At 40.4% G+C, this 21810-nt stretch overlaps 1 long non-coding RNA gene across 1 annotated transcript in view; it reads right to left on the bottom strand.

The window, feature by feature from the left end:
* Positions 1–272: 272 nt before the first annotated feature.
* The window catches only part of LOC146831338 (uncharacterized), a 48299-nt gene continuing 26761 nt past the window's right edge, over positions 273–21810 (bottom strand). The window contains exons 2-3 of the long non-coding RNA XR_014961269.1: positions 13331–13390; positions 273–1105 (exon numbers count right to left, since the gene is read on the bottom strand). This is a non-coding gene — a long non-coding RNA (uncharacterized LOC146831338). The remainder of the gene's footprint in view (positions 1106–13330; positions 13391–21810) is intronic.

Below are 21810 nucleotides of genomic sequence, written 5' to 3'. Positions count from 1 at the left end.
CCCTCCACCACCTTCTCATCGCAGACCCCCTCACCCCGCCAACCCAAAAAGGCAATAGTACCAAGGTGGTTCTTTGTGATGGATCATGATCCTTCAAACCAGACCCCCTTCCAACTTATTTCTATTATCATTCCTAGATTAGAAACAATTACTTATTTTTTTCTTTCCTTTCCCAGTGAACCAAAGAGGGGGAAAAAAGAACAACCCAACCCCCTCCCCCTTAGTTAATGTATTTCTGGTCCCCCCATCTCCTTTGCCTGTATTTCAGAAAGAAAGAAATGAGCTCTATCTTTAATAATCACTTTTAGTTTTAAAAAATTTAGTAGTAAAGCCCCTTTATTTTGAAATAGAGGTATCAGTTGCCACAATTGCCATTTTATTTCCACTGTGATATGACAATCTGGTCTAAAAAAAACTCATATTTTATTTCCCAGACCATTTCCGATCCAGGTGTGCCAAAACATAAATTGCTTCTGGGAGAAGATTATTCGGGTTGATAAAAATTACTCAGGGTTTTGCACTTTCCTGATCAGACTGCATACTCTGTTTAAGCAGAATTCGATGCCCTCTTTGCACATCCGCATTCTAATCCCACTGCGACAGTTCTAGAAATGCTTCCTTAAAATGTTCCACAATAAATTTACAAGCACCCCCCACTCTCCCTTCAACCCTTCTGGGATTCCTAATGCTCTTAAATTGTCCCGCCGTAATCTATTTTCCAGATCGGCCAGCTTCCATTGGATGTCATTTCATCCTCCAGTGTAGAAATTCTGTTTGTCTGCTTCAACCATCCTCTCTGTGAGCTCACAGAATGATTCAGCCACCCGCCAAATGGCAGTCTGCATTTTATGAAAAGCAGTTTGTGTCTTCTGACTCTCTGTTCTAGTTTCGTCTCGATGTTCCATAATGCTTTGATATATGGTTATTTTGAGAGGGGCAAGATGGGGGCTGTGTAGAACGTCCCAGTATGGTGGATTTTTCCTCTCGTAAGCAATGATGTCTTTGAAGCAAGTCCCTGGATGTGAAGCTTGAGCTGCACCACCTGAGCAGGTGAGGGTTAGAGCTCTGGGCTTTGGTAATTGCGACAAGTGCAGCCTAGTGACAACTATTTGAAAGGAGTTATAGACAAAAACAGAAACCAGTTAGACAATACTGCATTACAGTATCTGGGACATATAATTGAGATACTTGTTGTAATATTACAAGAAGAGCTGTATGCGGTGAGAACATTTAAGTAGTAATATCATGACACTCACTAATACGTTCGTATGGAATTGTGAATCAATATAGTTGGAAAAAATGGTGTACACAACGAGTCTTTTTAAACGCACTATATATTTTTTTGCAGCCTTGAAAGTCATCATAAAATAGTTTTATTTCAAATCAGCTGGTTCAAGAAAAACAAACCCATTGAAAAATGGGAAACACGTTTACTATTACGAAGAACTTATGACAGGTATTTGAGAATACTACAAATTAAAAGAGCTTAGTTTTCAATAACAGTGTTAGCCATTAATATATATTTATTTAAATCTTACAGAAAATGTATTTAATTTCTGTGGATCGATATTACGTTATCCACAGATCAAAGATCTTTTTGACTGACACATAAATGGATAAAGATTAATAGTGAGTATTTTATACATTCTGTTCTATTAAATAATAGGAACTCATATAAACAGCAAAATTATTTGAACATTTTCCTACTTAAATCTCCCTACAGTATTGGATGTAAATAAGAGATTCCAAAACGCAACTAAAAGAACAGTTATATCAGCATATCCTCTCTTGTTATATTAAGTAAGCAGTGTATATTGAACCTTCATCCTTTACTCGAAAATTGCACTGGGAGTCTGCAGTTCGCACTAATTCTTACTTTCAGTCTATATCACTCTACTTAGGTTCTTGGGAGTCTTTGAACACTTTTCATTCTTATTTTTATTCACTTAATTTGTGGATCAACCATCAAACTCTTACTTTGTCCCTTCTATTCTTAAATTAGTCACCTTTATTATTACTTCTTATTGTCATTGTCACATGGTAAAGGTGATGGTCAATCAAATTTATGTAACATCAAAAAAACTGGAGTGTAACTAATGAAATTACATTTTTAGGTCATCGTGTGGCTTTTTCCTGATGAAGACTCAGTTTACGTCGAAACGCGTGTCGAAGATATTTAAAAAAAAAAAAAAAACATTTTCCTTTCTGCCACAGTTTAGATGTTGTATTAGTAACAGGTTTTAGTCTGTTGATGTATAATTGTTATAATTCACTGAATTAAGGTATAAATATGAGAACATGACATGTAACAGAGTATTCTTGTGTAATGTTTTTTTTTTTTAACATTTTTTATTAAAATTGCAGTTTTTAACTTTTTTCAAATACTGTCTTATTGGGTTTTGTTATATATTGGTTGTTACACTCAGTTTTGCATTTTCTGCATTAGAAAAGCATATAGATCAATAGATCTGTGACAAACATAATAAATTGCCTAGGGATATACAATACACTTGACTAGTGCCCTGTCCTAGAAATTGCCGTATTAATTCGCCAGGGGGTCCTTGTTGTTTCTCACTATACACGCTCCTTCAGACCAGTCCCAGTATGGTGGAATTTTCCTCTCGTAAGCAATGCTGTCCTTGAAGCAAGTCCCTGGATGTGAAGCTTGAGCTGCACCACCTGAGCAGGTGAGGGTTAGAGCTCTGGCTTTGGTAATTGCGACAAGTGCAGCAGCTCTAGTCAACAGCTGTGAAGGGTGTGCCTCGGACCTCCGTGGAAGTGGTCCAGCTAGAGCCGGGTGCGGCTTTCGGCTGTACTGGTGTGTATCTCTTGTCTGCGACTATCGTGCCTTCATTCTTGCTTCATTGGAGTGCCGCCCGGCCTATTTCTCACAACCGATATCTGCCACACTACACTCTAGGGCTGTACGAGCCCCTCAGGCTGGGCTGGATAGGGTTATAGTGCACATTGAGTCGAAGAGTGCTTACTTATAGCACTGTTTGTCAACTAGAATAGAGGATACAGGAAGGTTCGATACTTCTGGGGCTTGCTGCGGGCTTCCTTCTGCTGAGGATACCGTGCTGGGTAGTGTTAAGCGCTGGACACCGCTTGAACCGCTGACATTTTAACATGCCTCCAAAGACTCCGAAAAGCTTCAAATCTCTAGGTGGCACTACAACTCAGATGGTTTCGATGGCAGAAACAGGACTTTGACGCTCAATCCTTATGCATGCAAAATAGGCCGATGATAGCCTAGATACTTCTCTGACCCCCGGCGGGGGTAAAGAATTTGTTGACCGCAGCAATGTTTGTACCTAAGGCTTTGGTAAAACCCTTTCCAAACTGGAGAAAACCAGGCCCAGAATATCGATGCGATTTCAAGAGCGGGGCGCTGAACTACATGTGAATATTTATCAAGTCAATGAGAATGTTTTGAAAGGAAGAAAAGAAGACCTGGTTATCACTGAAAATGTAGCCCCTCGGCACAAACTCGCCTGGTTGACGGAGATGGTGCAGGAGAAGTGGTGCATTGTGTATTGGCGAGTAAGCAGGGGACGTTACTATGCAAGTAGAGCCTCAAGGGGAAAGGGTGGCTCTGAATATCAATGAGAGAGATGCTGGGAGCTCAAAACCGGGTATTATAGATCTATGTCTCAAAGCAAGAGCAGATACGGACTCGGGAGATAATTTTCTTTCTCTATCGGACCACTTGGAATGGTCAAATGAGTAAGACCTTTATGGAATGGGACATGGTTCTAGGCGGAACCCATTGGAGTGGGTGGACTGATTCAGGCAGCCCATTGGGGAAACAAACCTCTAAGGAGCTATCTATACAGAGGATATAGGTACAGGTACTGTCAGGGGAAAAAAAGAAGAAATAATTCAGCCAGAAGGACTTATTCAAGGGCAGGAAGGATTGCTTTGGGATTACTCCTCCACTCCCACTTTTGAAAGGACTGCCCTGGGAGGGCCCAAGATGAGTAACACAGAGCATGCCACCCAAGATGAGATCTTTTATGAACATATAAACATGTATTGCTAAAAACACAAGGCACAAAATAACCACAAACATGAACCTTTTGTCAGAATAACAAAAGCATAATTGGCAGATGTACATTACCTGCATGAATGCAGCAGTAACAAATAACCACTAAACTAAATGTTTTATAATGTTACACTTACTAATGTACAGTTATGCAGAATGTTTCCTGCAGCACTGAAGCTCCCAATTTGAGCAATTACTGCCACTTTAAGAGAGAGATAGTGTCACTTGCTATTTGTTGTCCAAACTAAGCATACAATTTTTTGTTTGGTCAATGAAAGGCTTTTCTCCAAGGCCCTTTATACATTGCTCAAACTTTCAACTCTCTTATGCCAACTCTAAACGATGTATCTGATTTGCAGGAATCTATCAACAAGGCATATAAACAGACATGGATGAACAGAACTATAAAATAGATTCCAACGGAGTGTGGAGAGACAGCACCAAGAGAGTGTTTGGGCCAAAATTCACCCTCCCTAATCTTGATTGATTCTACAAGTTTCACCCACGTGAGCAGAGATGGCATGATTTATGCTGCAAACACCCTTTGGTTGATCCATTTATCCCTACTATTGCCCTTTAGTATGGGCATCTTCCAATTGTGAAGAGAATTCAAATCCTCCTCCATGAGGCCCCTTCATTCACATTCAGAGGGACTTTTACAGAAATGTCCAAATGTAGCTATGCATACTTCTTTCTTTTAGTTTGCCTTTTCTGGCTTGATCAATGCATACACCTGTGCTCATGCTAACACAATTACAATTATCAAAAGGATAATCTGAGATTTTATTCCAAGATTTGGTGTGCTCCTTTGGATATTGAGTGATGAGAGTACCCACTTTGTGTCACCGTATTTCAAGAACTATGCAAAACTTTAGGAATTAAACACTTCCTCTATGCATATCACAAAAGTGTTATGGACAGGCAGAGCTTTCACCTTTCCTCAAAGGTTGAAGCTTCAACTTCCCCCTGAAAATAACAAACAAATAGCTAAGGTTTGTGCTGAGCCAGATCTCAAGTGGCCTGGCACCCTTCCCTTGGCAGCCTGATCAATCAGAGCGATCCTTGGCTAAAAGAGTAAACCAAGCGCCTATGAAGTATTGGAGAGCCAATGCAGCTTCCTTCAAAGCCTCCAGTTTCTCCAACTTTGCTTTCTTGAAACTTAAATGATGATGATCCCCCCTCCAACAACATACTGTCTCTGCAGCGTGCATTCGTGGGTACATACTGCCTTACCTGCCCTTCTCAATGAAACTTACCACGATCTGCAACAAGGAGAGTGGGTTAACCTGTGGGTCCCTGAGCAGGTGTCTTCCCTGTAGCCCATTGGCATGGTCTATTTCAATTTTTACAAACACAGCTGTGAAGTGCTGTGGAGTACCACCGTGGGTGCATGCCAACCTTCGCAAGAGGAACACTGAACCTTGAAGCTCCAACAAAAGCTGCCTCAATGCTTGTGACCAGGTTGCTCCTACACATCTTGTTCCTGCTTCAACACAGTGCTGTCTTTCATCAGCATAAGGAGGAGTTCCCACCGCCACCATCTACCTTTTTTGCAAGATTCAGCCCCTCCCCATGCCCACAAGTACATCCTCTTGCCAAAGTACCTAAAAGTCTCTCAGCTACTTCATTCCAGGATAAGTGTGATTGATTTTCTTTGTTGTGAGTCCTGTTGTCTGGCTTGCGGTGTGGTTCTGCTTGCTGTGTGGTTCTGCTTAGAGGGGCAGGGTGGCGGGTGTGTAGCGATCAATGATACCCTCCTTTGAGATTGACAATCTGGGCATGCCCATGGTCCCAGTTTCTTTTGATAAAGCAATGTCTTTATTTGTACTTGCATGAACTATATTCAAGTCGGTTTATGGTTAATTTGAATGTATTAATCATGATGTCTTACAAAGTAAACAGGACAAGGACCATGATTGCTTTGAGTTTTTTTTTTATTACAATTTTTTATTAAATCATTATCAATTGGTCATGGCAAATAAGACAGCAAAGTAAGCCATTCACATTCTGAGACACCTCAACAAAAGAAGCTAAACACCAGTCCCTCGGGCCACACTACCCTAGCCTAAGGAAAAAGAGGAAGAAAAAGAGAAAAAAGAAGCAAAGCAGTTGGTTTACAGAAGCAGTAATGGAAAAAAGGAGAAAGAAAATCATACGGGAGAAAAAGTCAAATAAGCATTAAGCAGGGAGAGCCGGATAATATGCAAAGATCAGTTACCAGAAGTGTTCACCCTATCCAGCTAGTAATTGGCCCCCACATTTTCCTCCCCATTTCTCATCTCCTACACCCTTTCAGCCTATATACAGCCGATTCCATGTTATATGTAACTAACAGCCTAGCCCGCCAATTTATGAATGTAGGAGGATCAGGGCTAATCCACTGTGAGGTGATACATGTTCTTGCAATGACCATTGCAATGAATACCAATCCGATCTCAGAGCTAGTCCGGGTCTTACTGCCTTGACTCCCTTCTTTCCCCAAAATGATTAAATCAGATGTTATTGATATTGGCGTGGCGAGGATCTGTTTCAGGAAAAATTCAATGTCTTGTAGGTATTTGGCAAGATTGTGACAAGAAAAAAACATGTGGATCGTATTGGCAGCCCATGCCCCACACCTACTGCATGAATTACCCCGTGGGCCAACCCATTTAGAAACCTTCCCTGGGGTATAGTATAAATCAAAAGCCGACATAAAGTGTTGAGTCCTCAGGCTGCGAGTTATTAGAATCTGGTTGGCTAATTCCAAAGACCCCTCTAAGTCAATATCATCCTTACCAAACTTCCTCGCCCATCTGTCATTCTGGATACTCAAATCATCAGGCAGACCAGCCAGCAACGTTTGGTATATTTTCCCAATCCGGGATATATTCCCTATTATGTCGACCAAGGGTATTTTTCCCAAATTTACGCCTGCTTGTAACAAAGTTTTACCCAAGAAACTCCTAATCTGCAAAAACGTAGTGTCTCGTAGAGATCCCAAACTTCTCTTGTAAGTTAGAAAATGAAGCAATTTGACCATTGCAACAGACATCCCCCAGAGCATTGATTCCTAAATCACCCCAGCTGGAAGTAATTTGATCTTGGAAAATTGGCGGTAGAAGCCCATACGCCGAAAAAAGGGTATAAAAATGAATGTTCAAGATACCGAGCCTCCGTCGTATCTTTTTCCAGATAGAATAAGCTGATTGAATAATTTTAAATTTGGTCTTTTTATAATAGGTCGGCTCCAAAATTTTAACTGAGCATTGTCCAACATCCTCGCCAAGTGCTACTTCATAGATAGTTGGTCTAACAGCTTGGGAAACTTCTGCCTTGGCCCCGGCCAGCAATATCCCCATATGTTGTAGTAGTGCTGCCCAATGATATAGGAGAAGGCTGGGTAGTCCCCATCCCCCCCTGAGTCTTGGTAAGATCATCCATTTGAGTGCCCTTCTTGATCTGCGGTACCCCCACAAAAATCTAACACATGCCCTTTCTGCTCTGGTGATGCAAAATGCCAGAAAGGGAATGGTCCGAAACAAATATAAAAATTTAGGAAAGATCATCATTTTGATGACATTGCACCGTCCGTGCATTGATAGATGTAAATGGTCTAATATCTCAAGTGTCTTATTGATATTCCTTATTACTGGCAAGATATTTAGCTCCGGTATGTGCTCCACTGATGCCATAATCTTAACTCCCAGAGAAGTTGCTACAGAAACAGTTGAAATATCTTCAGGGAGCGAGGTATCCGAGTGTAAAATCTGGGTTTTGTCGATATTTAGTTTATATCCCGAGACGGAGACGAATTGCTCCGCTGATTGATTTACTGCCGGAAGAGCCAATCTTATGTCGGTCGTAAAAACAGCAATGTCATCCGCATATGCTAATGATTTATATGCAACACCGTTGACCATGACAGCTTTGATCTGCATATTTGCATCCAATTTGTTGAGAAAAGGATCAATATGTACTGAGAATAATAGCGGGGAGCAGGGGCAACCCTGCCGAGTTCCTCTGCTTATGGCAAATGTTTTAGATTCTTGTCCGGATAGACGGATACGGGCCTCAGGAAGTACGTAAAGTGCCTGTACTGCTTGAATAAAGTCCTTAGATAGACCCTTTGCATGCAACGCCGACCAGAGAAACCCCCAGGAGACCCTGTCGAATGCTTTCTCTACGTCCAACAGGATCATTCTAAGGGGTGTCTTCATGGCCTGAGCCCAATCGAACAAGCTTATGGCGCGCCTAACGTAGTCCGACGTATCTCGACCCGGGATAAACCCATGTTGGTGGATGGTAACCAAAGGGTAATAACCTTGCCCAACCTTAGGGTAATGATTTTAGAATTAATCTTGCTATCAGCACAGATCAAAGATATAGGTCTGTATGATGGACTGAGCTCAGGTTTATCTTTAAAAAAAAAAAAAAAACTACTATGGTGGTTTTCCGCCAAGAATCTGGAATCTGGCCCTTCTCGGCAAGTTGGAATAAAGATTCAAACTCGCTTCGACGAGCTGGACGAAATGTTCGGTAAAATTCTAAAGGTAACGCATCGGGACCAACAGCTTTGCCGGCCGCCAAAGAGGTTATAGCAAGCTCGACCTCTTTCCCCCGTAATCAAGGCAGACAGCATCACACTTTGTTCCGGGGTGACCTTCTGAGTTTCATACTCCCGAAAGAATTCCTCCACAGATGTCGCTGCTACATCCCTATCAGCGGTATAAAGATCCTGATCAAAATCCTGAAAGACCTTCAGAACCTTTAAGGGCGAGTCCTGAATCCGACCCGATTGATCCTTAATCCGGCAAATTCTATTAGAAACTCCCCTTTGTTGTATATGTTTAGCCAGCAATCTACCAGTGTTTTCCCCAAATTCGTATATGTCAGCCCGGTGCTTTGCAAATTTGATAGCCAGTTCATACCCATAATGTTGATGTATTCTGGCTCTTATAACCTCAATTTGCCACTGACACTCATCTATTTTTTGCGGGTCCCCAATTACCCGCAGAAGCTCTTCCTCGGCCTTCCGAAGCTGTTCCACCCAACCATTGATCTTCCTCTCCTTTACCATCCTCTGTCGGTAAAGAGAGAAGCTAAGGGTCTCACCCTGAAATGACGCTTTAAAAGCATCCTAGACTATTGCTTCAGATGCAGAGTCCTTGTTTCTACTGAAACTCTGTAATCCATTTAGCCATATGCAAACAGTATGACTATCTAACCGTAACTTCCTGTAGAACGTCCAAGTCGTGGGAAGTTGTAGGGAGCCACTCAATGGAAATTCGATTACTAATGGTTTGTGATCTATTATCCTCTGAAAAAGCTAGATATTAACCTTTTCAACAGTTTGATTGGATACAAAGAATAGTCCAGACGGACAAATTTGTGATGAGGTGCTGAAAAATAAGTGTACCCCGGCTCCGCCTGCCTATGTCTATACCAAGTATCAACCAGTCCGTGTCCCCTAAGAAGTCTCTGTAGTGCCCTAAAAGTCTTGCTCTTTCTTCCCTGATATGGAGAGTTACTAAGAAGATTAAAGCTGCTGTTCAGATGGATATTAAAATCGCCACAAAGGACTACAGGAGAGGACCATAAAGCCAGTTCTATATTCAGAAAATTCAGGACTTCTGGATCATCCAGATTTAACCCATACAAACAACAAATGGTAATCAAGATGCCCTTCACTACTGCTTCCAGTATTACCCATCGTCCTAGAATGTCCTCCTTGGTTTGTTTATTAATTAATATACCGTGCCTGGCCAAGATAGCTACCCCCGTGTGGTCGTATCTTGGCGAGAGCTTGCAAGGAGATCAAGCCCCAGATCCTTTAACCACCTGTGATTATTCCAGGGGATATGAGTTTCTTGCGGCACAATACATCTATCTGAATATACCTAATAAGCTTGGCAAGCATGCCTCTTTTTTTCCTATCATTATGGCCACAGCTATTTCACGAGCAAATTCAAGTTTTACTTTTCCTATCCATCATCCTTATGAAATGCAAGTATTTTAGAGTATTTCACACAATAATACAAAATAATTTTCCAGAGGGAATTCCTCAACAGTGTGCTTATAAAGCTTTCCTATCTCAATGCTGACAATTGCCATGACTGTGCATATAAGTTAATGAATGTACACCCCCGCCCACACCCCCAAACCCCACTCCACTTCTACCAGCCCTCTCTCTCCCACCCAACCTCCCACCACATAAAGCATGGGGACCAACAGTCCCTGGTGAGCCTGAGCTAAACCTCCCCCCCCCCCCCCCTTCCACTAAGCTAAGCCCCCCTCCTGAGAGTGTGTGCCATGCTATAAATAGAAACAGAAAAAGAAAAAGACCATATCTAAGTAATTAAACAAACAAGGCAAAAGAGGCCGTCCCCAGGGTTAAAACAAAATGGACTGCTTAATCATCCCTAAACAGGTCGAATATAGAGCACATTCAAATCACAGATCCCTAGGATGACTACAGTGAAGACATAACATTTTTTGCTTGAATTTCACACAGAAAATAACGTGTTTGCCCCTGAGAAACCACCCTCAATTTAGTAGTGCAGGCGGCAAAATGTCTGTAAGCAAAATAAAGTCTGCATGCTACTATTCGCAACCCCAATAAAAGGCTACAAAGGATGGTAACCTGTGAGGAAGAGCAGATCCCTTTCCCTGTGTTTGCATTACCCAATGACATTTTTTTTTTCTAAAGTAGCACCAGTACCTTTAAGCAATAAGAAATGCTCAAAAAATAGAATTTCCTTTGAAAAGAGATTGGGGAGAGCAGGCAGTGATCCTCTTGTTGTCGCCTGACATAATTCTCAAGGGGGAAATGGACCCTAGATCATTTAGTACCTTTTTGAGGTGTCAGTAACTGGTCAATGTTTTAAAAATATTTGTGTGTAGGTAAGCTGAAATATGTTAATGTTTTCTCCCTACAATAAGATTAAAACATGAAGTGTTGAGCAACCACCCCTGAGTTTTGTTTCCATCGACCTGTTTCGGTGCTTGCAGATTTACCCTACGGGGTGAGGGGCCTTCCTAAAGACTATAGGTATCCCAAATTAAAATATTGTAAAACATTTTCTGGTTCATGGGGCATTTGATGTAGGTGCAGTCCATATAGACTTTGTGTTTTTTATAAAATGAGGCAGCAGCAACAGAAACACCCCTTCTTCATAGAACAGGTACACCTTAAACAGGAACAGTGCAAGTTTTCCTCTTTGAGAAGACAGATACAGCTAGCATAGCAGCAAAGCAAACTTTATTCATCTCAGGACCGGTACACATCAGGCAGTAGCAAAGCCAACGTCCCTTGTTCACAGCACAGGTGCAGCATGGCAATAAAAAACGTAGCTTCTCTCACTGACCGAATACAGCAAGTGCAAACTTTCATTCCTTACAAAACATACCCACCAGGGGAGACTAGTACACACATGCATTGTTCACAGAACAAGTACGTTTAAGGCATTATCGGTATATAGGTCTCAGGGAGGTCTATGGAACAGGTGCTTAACTTAATGAGAAGAATATATAGGGGAATGACTTTATGAATATGCAAGATCTGACACCATTCTTACTTGGGTATTATTCTGTCACCAACCTGATGGTTCTGAAGCTGTTACTATAATAGCTACAGTTTGAACAGAATGATGAGTCAATACAAATTTATACAGTAATACTTCGGTGATCAATACATTCTTTCACAGGTTTTTTGTTGTGTGTTGAAGATTCTTTATTTTTTTATATTTTCACAATTTGGTACAGCCAACGCTTTTTGCCCTAGAGAGGGCTTCTTCAGGGCAAATTTTATAGTAAGCACTGTTCAAGTATTCTCCATCAGAAACATCAGCAACAAATTGCATCAATATCATCCCTTTTAAATTGTACATCACTTCTTGTACTCTGGTAGCCTTAGTAAAGTTGGGTAAGAAAGTGATCTGTGGTATTTTCCTATTTGCCTCTGGCACTTCAAGTCTGAAATTCATTCCCAGCAAACAACGGCACCATCGGCTGCCAAAAGGACCGCTCTGCGAGACCTGGCAAGATTACAAAAAAAAGCCTGCTAAAGCAGGGTACTAAAAGCAGAAGAGGTACGCCCCACCTGCTAACTGCAGAGTGCTACGGGCATCAAAAGCAGAACCAGTAGACCCCGCCCGCAAACAGCAGACTGCTACGGGCAAAGAATAAGAAAGCCTGTGTGTCCCGGCCCCACCTGCTCAAGCAGAGCACCTACGTCCTGAAGACCCAACAGCCCTGCTAAGCAGGACCCCATGGGGAGTCAAAACACTCCACACCTAACCGCGAGTGTGAAAAGCAAATACAAGCCCAGCTTGCTAAAGCAGAGCAAAGCGAATAAAGACAGAAGGTAAAATATAAACACTTACAGCAGCCAGCAGACTAACATTAGACTAGGGCACCTCTGTTCCAGAAAAAAAAAAACAGGAAGTGATTCATTCGTTCCTCCCTTTTGTGGTGGGTAATAGATGCCATCTTGGGGGAGCTTTTTGAGTTTCAGCTAGGGAATTGGTTCTGCCCGAAGGTAGAAGTATCATGCGTGAGGACTGCATCCAGGAAGACGGACGAGGAGGTAATGTGCTCAGAGCCATTCAAAAAATTGTTTTTGCTTCGATTACAGTGTCTTTACCAGTTCCAGGCTGAACGGCTAATCAATGTAGAGAGCTCAGTAGTTGGCATACTTCTGAAGAGGACGGATGCTTGAAAACAGGGGATCAACCTGTTGGTCATTTGATAGCATTTTGGATATCTGTAGATAAAATTGCCTGGTCCATGCTGTGTTATGGGACACAAAATTCCTTCAGATTGGAGTACATCGATAGGAGGAGAACCTTACAGGAACTGTACATTTTACTGCTTATCAAGACTGCATTCGTCCTGAAGAAGTCCCAAGAGGACAAAATGCATTGGCTTTTCTAGATTGGCTACAACTGAATGTATTTCCTGTGTGAAGCATGAATCAATAAAGTTTGGATTACTTATTCCCTCAAGACTCTCCTTTAATCTTGCATCAAAGATTACTTTGTATCAATATTGTCCCTCATCTTGTGAATATAGTATTAACTGAACATGTTAAGAGTGCTGGGTTATTTTTTTTCCATTATTGTGAATGAGGATTTTTTTTCTTGATAGAGGAATTGAGAAGGTGGCTGATCCCTCCATACTCGTGCAGACGCTATGGCAGTGAATCATTTGATTTAGGGAGTATTACGATTTAGGGGAAATGGGTTGGTGTGATTTGCCCCAGCCATCAGATTTGTAAATAATTTGACCTGCTTATCGAAGCCTCACCTTCAATGAGTGTACTGTTTCTTCGTAGAGTTGTTTCACCATCATGAAATGCCTTCTGAGCTGCAGTTTCAAACCAGAAAAATATATATTAGTAAAGTACTAGCTCTCTGTTCTAGCATACATCTCTGGTATTTCTTTATAACTACAAATACAACATAACTTTAAAACAAAAACAATTTTGTTAATCATTTCGAAATGAGAAATGTCCTGCTTGAGAAGAGGACATGTTATAAATCACTACATTTTAATGCTGTCTTCAGCTTATAAAGTAGTTTGAACATGCAACAACATTCACATGGGAAAAAACAAGATCCTGAAGGCTAACATGGCCAGCACACCCTCAGTCACTTTTTGCTGGTAATGCACTGGAAGAGTTTGAGGCTTTAACCTACCTGGGTACGGTCATAGACAATCAGGGCTGCATAGACACCTCTGTCAAGGCAAGAATCTGCAAAGCAAGTGCTTTCTTCATTCAGCTAAAGAAGATCTGAGCTCCAAATGCCTAACACTGAAAACTGAGATCAGGATTTTTAACACTAATGTAAAATCGGTCTTTATGTATGGAGCAAAAACTTGGAGGACAACAGTGACCACCTGCAACAATGCCCAGACCATCATCAACACCTGCTTGAGGAAAGTCCTCCAAATCCATTGACCAAACACAATCAGAAACAAAGACCTATAGCAGCAGACTTTCCAGCTCCCTGCTCAAGAAGAAATCACGAAAAGATACGAACTGGATAGGTCACTCCCTGTGCACAGGCCCACATCAAACACCACCAGACAAGGCCTGACCTGGAAAAATAATAGAGGAAGGCCAAGAAACACCTGACACGGAGTCCTCGAGGCTGACCGTAAGGAAATGGGTTACATCTGAAGTCCGATTTAAAGAAAAGCCCAGGACAGAGATGGCTGGTGGGTCCTGGTTGATTGCCTATATCATAGGCGGGGTAGTAGGCATAAGTAAGTAATTATATCTCATCTAAGTGTGACCAGCTATGATTTTGAAATATGGTGGTGTATCAGCTTGTGTCCTGATAATCAGCAATGTCTTAGACAAACCCTGCCAAAGCTCATATGTACTGCTTGACTTTGAGTCCTCGATCTGAGAGCATCTTACTTGTAGTATACCTGTGATGTCACTGTCAGCAACCTATTCCTGCAAACTAAAAAAAAAAAGATAAGACTAAAGGAAATTGAGCTTAGATTTCATGTACTCCATTACAACCAATGTAATAACTGAGAACTAAACAATTTCAGGAAGTCGGAAATTAAGTCTCTGAAAGAAAGTATTAGTAATACGACAATTTTTGATTGTTTGTGGAATATCAACAAGAAGACGTTTATATCGACAACAACTAAGGACCTGATTTAGAGTTTGGCAGTTGTTTTTTTGCCATGGTGAGATTGATCGTCCACCAAGTTGGTGGTTAAGAAGCCACTTAATTAAGGCTTTGGCTAATGGACCACCATGGTGGAAAAAGTCCTTCGTCCATCCTTCGGACCTCCTTCAGCGCTGGTATAGCGGCCCTCTATCTACCATAAATAGATGTATCTGCTGTCAGATTGGGACAGAGGGACCCCCACTACAAAGGACAGCAATGGCCCACAGTTTATGATGGGACAACCATTTGTCAGTGTTGAAGGACACGTCCGCCATACAGGTGTCGAAAGTCAGCTAATCATCAACACTTGCAGCTCAAGCTACAGACAAGGCTACTGAAACAACACAGACTGTATGCCACTCACAACACTCAGCTGCTCCCGAGCTCCTGTTTTTAACCTTATCACACTATATCTGGCAGTAGCCAGCCCAGATTCTCAGAAAATAAGCTGTGAAACGGAATGAAATAATTAGGATTGAGCCTGTTCCAGTGTTTGGGCCCTTCATCGATTAATCTGATTCATCAACCACTCTCATGGTCCTCCAATGGACATTGCTCCGTGCCGAGAGGGGTCAGATAAAGGGGGTTTAACCAGCAGTCCAATGAGGACCAGAGCCATCCAGTGAGGACCAGGAATTGGATAGCTGTACTACAAACATATAATCAAATTCATGTATATGACTCTTAAACCTGTACTCTACACATATAATATTAGGACCGGTAGACCAAATCTCCCAAAAAAAAAAAAAATGTATTCCGGCTAATGTCACATAAACCAGTACCTCAATAAAAGCAGAACTATATCAGTACTCAATATCTAGAGTTCTCTGTAATACGATCGCTTTCAGTCATTAATAAATCAATTTAAATGCACAATCACATAGGAATAAACAATGGCAAGACAGTTTGATTTAGTTCATTTCTTTATCAAATTTGAGTAAATAGGTACCTTAATACTAATGTAAATTGCAAAGGTAAATAATAAGAAGATAAAGTAGGATTTGCCTTAAAATACCAAATTTCGAGAGTTCAGGAAGGGGCATGAATTAAGCCATGTCAAAGCAGTCTTGAGTGAAGAGACCTCCAATATACACACAGCGAATGCGTCAGTCCAAAGTCCGCAGGGCATGTCTGGATAGCTCGGCAAGGAAGGTCCGCAAGAACGAGGGTTCTCCCAAGGAAAAATAGAGAGCCCCCCCCTTTTCATCAAATCAATGTATATTATAATAAGGGGTCTCAGTTTTATTGTATTTTTTTTTACTTTTCCTTCTGTATTTAATTCATATTTATTTTTGGGCCATTTCATCTGTATCTATCCATATTTATTTTGTGTTTTGCGCATAAATGAAGTTGGTAAAAGTATACATTTGCTCATTTATTTAACTGATGGACGTGCACTCATACTTTGACTGTCTGTTATATTTTAGATATTTAAACTTCCAAATATTACATAACTTAACTCCTCTTGTAAATATTAGCACTGTACCACAAATGTATGTTGACTTATGCCGTTATTTAAAGAAATTTCATCCTGTTTTTTAAATCCATGCTGTGCATCTTCTAAGCTGTTGGGCTATAATTCATGAAAAACAACACAGAGGTTCACTTAAAGAGGCACGGTTTTCTGTATTTATCCACATTTAAAAATAAATGCAGAAAGAAAACACATTGTTTTCTGTCTGTATTTAACTGTAAAATAGGGAGCCTTCATTATCCGTAAGTTCCAGGGTGACATCTCATTGGTCACTTCATTTGGTCAGACCACTCAATGCATTGGTCAGTTCATATAGGATGATTGTCATGAGGCATAAAGAAAACAAATGTATGAGAATATAAGCATTGCAGAATATATAAGTTGTCATATCATCTGGTAGAGGTGTACTCTTTGTCGAGACAAAAACTTTATGCTGTAAATAAAAACCATTCAAAGTCAACAACCATTAAAAAAGATTCATGAAAAGAATACAGATTTATAAATGAATTAATTCATAAAAATATTAAGACCATATAAAAACATACAGTAAAGGTGGCTAGCAGAAAATAAGATACCCTATTTACTAAAGAGCTTTTTCCTAAGACTAAGGGCACCAAAAAGGAATGCCCCTGGGATCACCTTCACCCACTTCACCCTTTGAGCCTGGTCCTTGGTACTAAGCAAACTATTGGACAGACCCTTTTTTATTTTCCCATCAACATTAGTTAAAGCCCAGACCAGATTCAACTCTATAGGATTATGGTCGCTGAAATTATTCCATGTTATTCTCAGGGATTTAACTATAAATTTACACATTTTGCTCTCCCTCAGCCTTGCAAATGAAATAGGTTTATCTTGAGGATCCGTTTGAAGAAAGCTGTAGGTGGCATTTGATAATGAGGAGCTGACCCTAAGGAGCTACAGCCCAACAGACAATTTATATTTATTTTTATTACACGTGGGTCATTATCCATATCTACCATTAGTAGAAAGGGTGCCCGTTAAAGATTTTTAAGATGAATAATAGAACCCCATTGAAAAGCTCAGCATGTGGAGTTTGTACCATGAGAAATGTATGTGTGGCTGAGGGGGTTTTATACATCACCAAGTTTCCTGTTTACAAAAGTGCATTATGTGAAAGGGTTTTATGTACAATGTAATAACACTGAAATGTGAGCCAACAGTAGTTCTCATTTTTACACTGTTGATTTTAGAATGTAGAGTTTTTAATTAAGGAATCACAAACTTTTGGTTTTTAAGACATGTATGGAATGCATATTTGCTATGGATGCTGGAGATGTTAAGATTGCACTAATTCTAAAAATGGTTTTTTGTGCCTTATAAAATGTTTTTCTGATGGAGTTGAAGGTGTGGGAGAAATCAATTACAGTTCCTGAAGAAGGTGGTTGGACCAGGCATACCCACCGAAATGAGTTGATGCCAAGTTATTAAAGCACTAAATCGACACAGCTTTGGTTGAACAAAGACTTTTTTCACCAGAGTAGTTTGACCAATGATCGTTTTGTTCAAGTAGTGCAGTGAAATGACAACAACTAATGCCTAGGATATTCTCCCCTTTTTTAATATTATGAAAAATAGATATACAAGCTCATGGAATGATAGATTTGTGATTTTGTTCTCAGAACATTCCGGGAGGGATCTTTTGAACTTTATATTGGACTATTTGTTGTCTCTATTTTGATTGTCACATTGAATGCACTATTTGTAATTTTGATATATTTTTTTACTGTTTTTTTATGAAAGAAAAATGTGTATATTGAATATAGTTAGAACTCTCGGTGATATTAGTTGCATGTGGTATGAATGGTGTATGATCAGCCATTGGGCTTTGTTGACAATATCCAAAGGGAATATGTTGAATTTTGACTTGTGGTTTAACTAAGGTGGCCAATGGAGCTGATAAAATAATAAAATTAATAATGAGCAACCCCTGCCAGTAAAGGTAGGAATCACTTTGCCATCCCCTGTTGGTTCCAAGCAATGCAAATTGCTGGCTGCCAAGACTTCCTCCAGCAGAACACCTTGTTCTGAAGTTGTCACTGGGATTATATCTAGAGGCCCTTTCGCCAAGACACATCCTTGCTGATATAGATGACTTTGTGTCAAATAGCCTGGCAAGCGAGTGGGAACTCCTGAAATAAAATATAGCTGCAATTTATTTGTAATACTGGGACATTTTCTCATTTAGACAAAGTCGAGCAAGAATGAAAAATATGCGTGAGTAGGCAGGACTACAATTGAATTTAGGCTAATGTAAGCTAGAATATAAAGTATTTAAATACAGATTTAATTTGAAAAATGACATTAAAGGGTAAATTGCAGCTTATTTACACTTAAAAAGCAGTTTAATTTAATTGTAAATAGCATGTGTAACTATAACGTACTTCTGCATTTTCAAAGTACCAATGTATAAATGTATTTCAAATTCTTAATAAATATTTTAATTTCAGGCAAGTTACATCAGTACATATATGAAGATCATTCTTGGAAAGTCTCAGAACATTAGCTTGTCATGCATAGGTGCAGCACCATTTTATCTTTTCTCACTTGGTGCATATTTTAGCATAAGCAAAAGATGGGATTAGTAATGGAAAGTCTCAATTATCACCTACATATCATCTATATGCTACATTAATTTTTGGGTATTCTATGTACATCCTTATTGAAGAGCATGGTTAAGCAAATCACAGTAACCCAAGAATTATCACTTTCACATTTCTATTACACTTTTAAATAAATAACCTATGTTTCTCAAATTAATATTATCATCTAACCGACTTTCTTCTGCATGCTTTTATGATGCAGTAACTAATATTTCTCAGAGTTTCATGTTTCATCGAACGTGTAACTTTTGCACGTTTATTGTGGTTCCATCAAAAGGTATCAATCTGTTTGTGTCAAGTATAAGTTTAGCAGTCTTTCCACTCCTCAAGCCCCAGTTGTTTAGAGCACTGGTGAGGACAAAAACCATGAGCCAGGAAAGAGAAATGTGAGCTAAAATCATTGCTAAGGTCAATGCTGTCTCCAGTAACAGACTCTCACAGGAGAACATCCTCAAGCAGTGGAATGACTTGTGAAGGGGAGTCTATTCTCTTGCTTCCAGGGCACACAAAGATGCCCTGGCGCCTTGTGGGGTGTCTCCCAGGCCCCTCATCCTTATGACTTAGGACTAAAGGGTATCTATGCTCCACATTAAAAGTATTTTGGGAATTCTAGGTGCAGCGAACCCTAATCAGTACAAATACTATGAGACTTATTTAGAATTTGCCGGATGTGGGAAATCTGCCAGAAAGCAATGCTTGTTCTGTTTGCTGTATTTAGAGTGCATAGACTCTAATTAAGACTGAAGAGATATCCACTCCTTTTTGATGAATGTTCCACATCCACCAAATACAAACTAAGGCCCTAAGTCTCTAACTAATAAATTCACCCTCTCACCACTTGTGACCCATGTTCCCAAACCCAACTGTCGCCACATGTATGCAACCCAATATCAGCTGCAACGTGTGCCTTTCACTTCTGAATCACAATCCTTCCCTCACTTTGTGAAACCATGCTCCTTAACATGACTCCCATTGGGAACCCATTACAAAATATGTGCTCTCAGATTTTGGCCACAAGCAACATACGTCAAATAACTTATCCCACCATAATGGGTCAGCACTCCTGTCGCAATCGGATAACACATACTAACCCTCAGGAGGTACTACAATGCCATCTGAAAAACAGCCACTGGTACACTACTATGGTACATATGCTGCTCATCCATAACAATGACTAGATAGGGGCTGGAAAAGTGCAAGTTGTCCTGTGCATTCAATGGAAACCTCACATCCATCGCCCCCTCTTCAATGAAGGGGAAATATAGGGCAGTAGACATAAGTCCCTCCAGGACACTGCAAAGTTGCCTGCCGCTGTGACTCACCAGCATCCCTACATTCCTCTGGTGAATACTGACTGTAAGTGTAAGGCACACAGTGGGGTGCTGCTGCCCAGAGAATGGATGACCGTGTTTAAAAATATGGTCACTGATACTTTGAATACCTCCATAGTAGTGCCACACCTGTACTGTGTATCTTGTCAATTCCACTTTTATGACAAAGGGGGTGGGTTAGTTAAGTGAAAGGCATCCAGAAAACCTAGATTTCTCACCCTCACACCTGCATAATAACTAGCTGTATTTTTTTAAGTCAGTGTAGGGATGTGTTTTATATTGTCATGAAGTATTTGTCTTAACTGAAAGACCAGCACTGGCCTGAACAATCATTTGATTGGATTCTTGTGTGTGTTGAGATCAGACGTACGCCAACACTAAACTCCCTGAGAAGCCTTTGACTGCACACTAATGCTACCACTTAGTCATGTGCTGGGGGATTGTACTTTGTTCCCATTTGCTTATGCATATTAGGATGGCCCCCATATGACGGAGGCAAACAACCCTAGCTTACATGGTTGAGGCAGAGTAGCACAGGCCTGTCCTGTGGATCACAAAATGGGATTTCACAATGGGTAACACAACAAACTGTGAGGTACATCAGATGTTTTATTTTCAAATTCACCTTTATTGACAGTACAACAAATGTTAACATGCAAACTTACAAGCTGCACACAAAAAATACAAATGTAGGAAATGGTGAAAATGTTTACTTGTCATGGCCAAAATCAGAGTCGTTAAACATAAATACAGGAATTCTTGTGGCTAAGAGATTGGCTGCATAAAGCCATACATGGAAGGTACCTAATGAATAATCCACCATACACGTAACATTACAAAGTGCACACTTACCTCATCAAAGGCAAGAAGCACAATAGGCCACCACCACCATGCTACCATCATTCTGTTCAAGTACAAATCAATCTCATGTGCCAAAGCAATACACCACATCCAAGCCCCCTCAAATGACACATATGATAGAAGAATAAAACACAGTATCAGATGAATAAACCAATTAGAAGTATTACCTCTAGACTCTGGTTGAGTTACTCCAAATTCCCTTTTGAAAGTAGTAAGAAAATGAGCTAGATATCAAGGTCATCATTTAGACTTGCAAGGAACATGTAGCTCTAATAAAAGGTTTCGGAAAGTTAATATATACATCCACCACACTACACAGACTATATGTCCTTTGACAAACAAGTGATGACAAAATGGAGTGCGTTCAGTAACAAGAGGTCACCCTGTTCCAATTGCTCCCTCAAGATATCTTATGTATATTAAGGTCTCTGACCCTACAAACATCAATAAATCATCAATGTCCAATTGCATACAATAGCAACATATTATATAACAAATACTTTGACATAAAATTAAACATTGTCTACTTGTTTCCTTTTCTAAATGACACAGAAAGAATACAATAATCTATATACGTGGTTCTACGCAGATGCCAAGCCTTCAGTAGAAGTAGCCATATTTCTGCCAATGGGGACGACTTTACTAATCCACCTGGCCTATCACATGTGGTTGACCTGTTCCTTAGACCTCTCTCTGAGGGCAATAAATCATGCACATACAGCAGTGTCCAGCCTTGGATATAAAAATCAGTTCCCAGAATAACTTTCGCCGATGGCCCAAGAACTGTTGCCAACCTTCCCCTGTC

The sequence above is a fragment of the Triturus cristatus genome, chromosome 5_1 (genome assembly GCF_964204655.1).
Source record: "Triturus cristatus chromosome 5_1, aTriCri1.1, whole genome shotgun sequence".
Classification (NCBI taxonomy): Eukaryota; Metazoa; Chordata; class Amphibia; order Caudata; family Salamandridae; genus Triturus; species Triturus cristatus.
The sequence above is the reverse complement of the archived record's forward strand: the minus strand, read 5'-3'. Positions and strand labels throughout refer to the sequence as shown.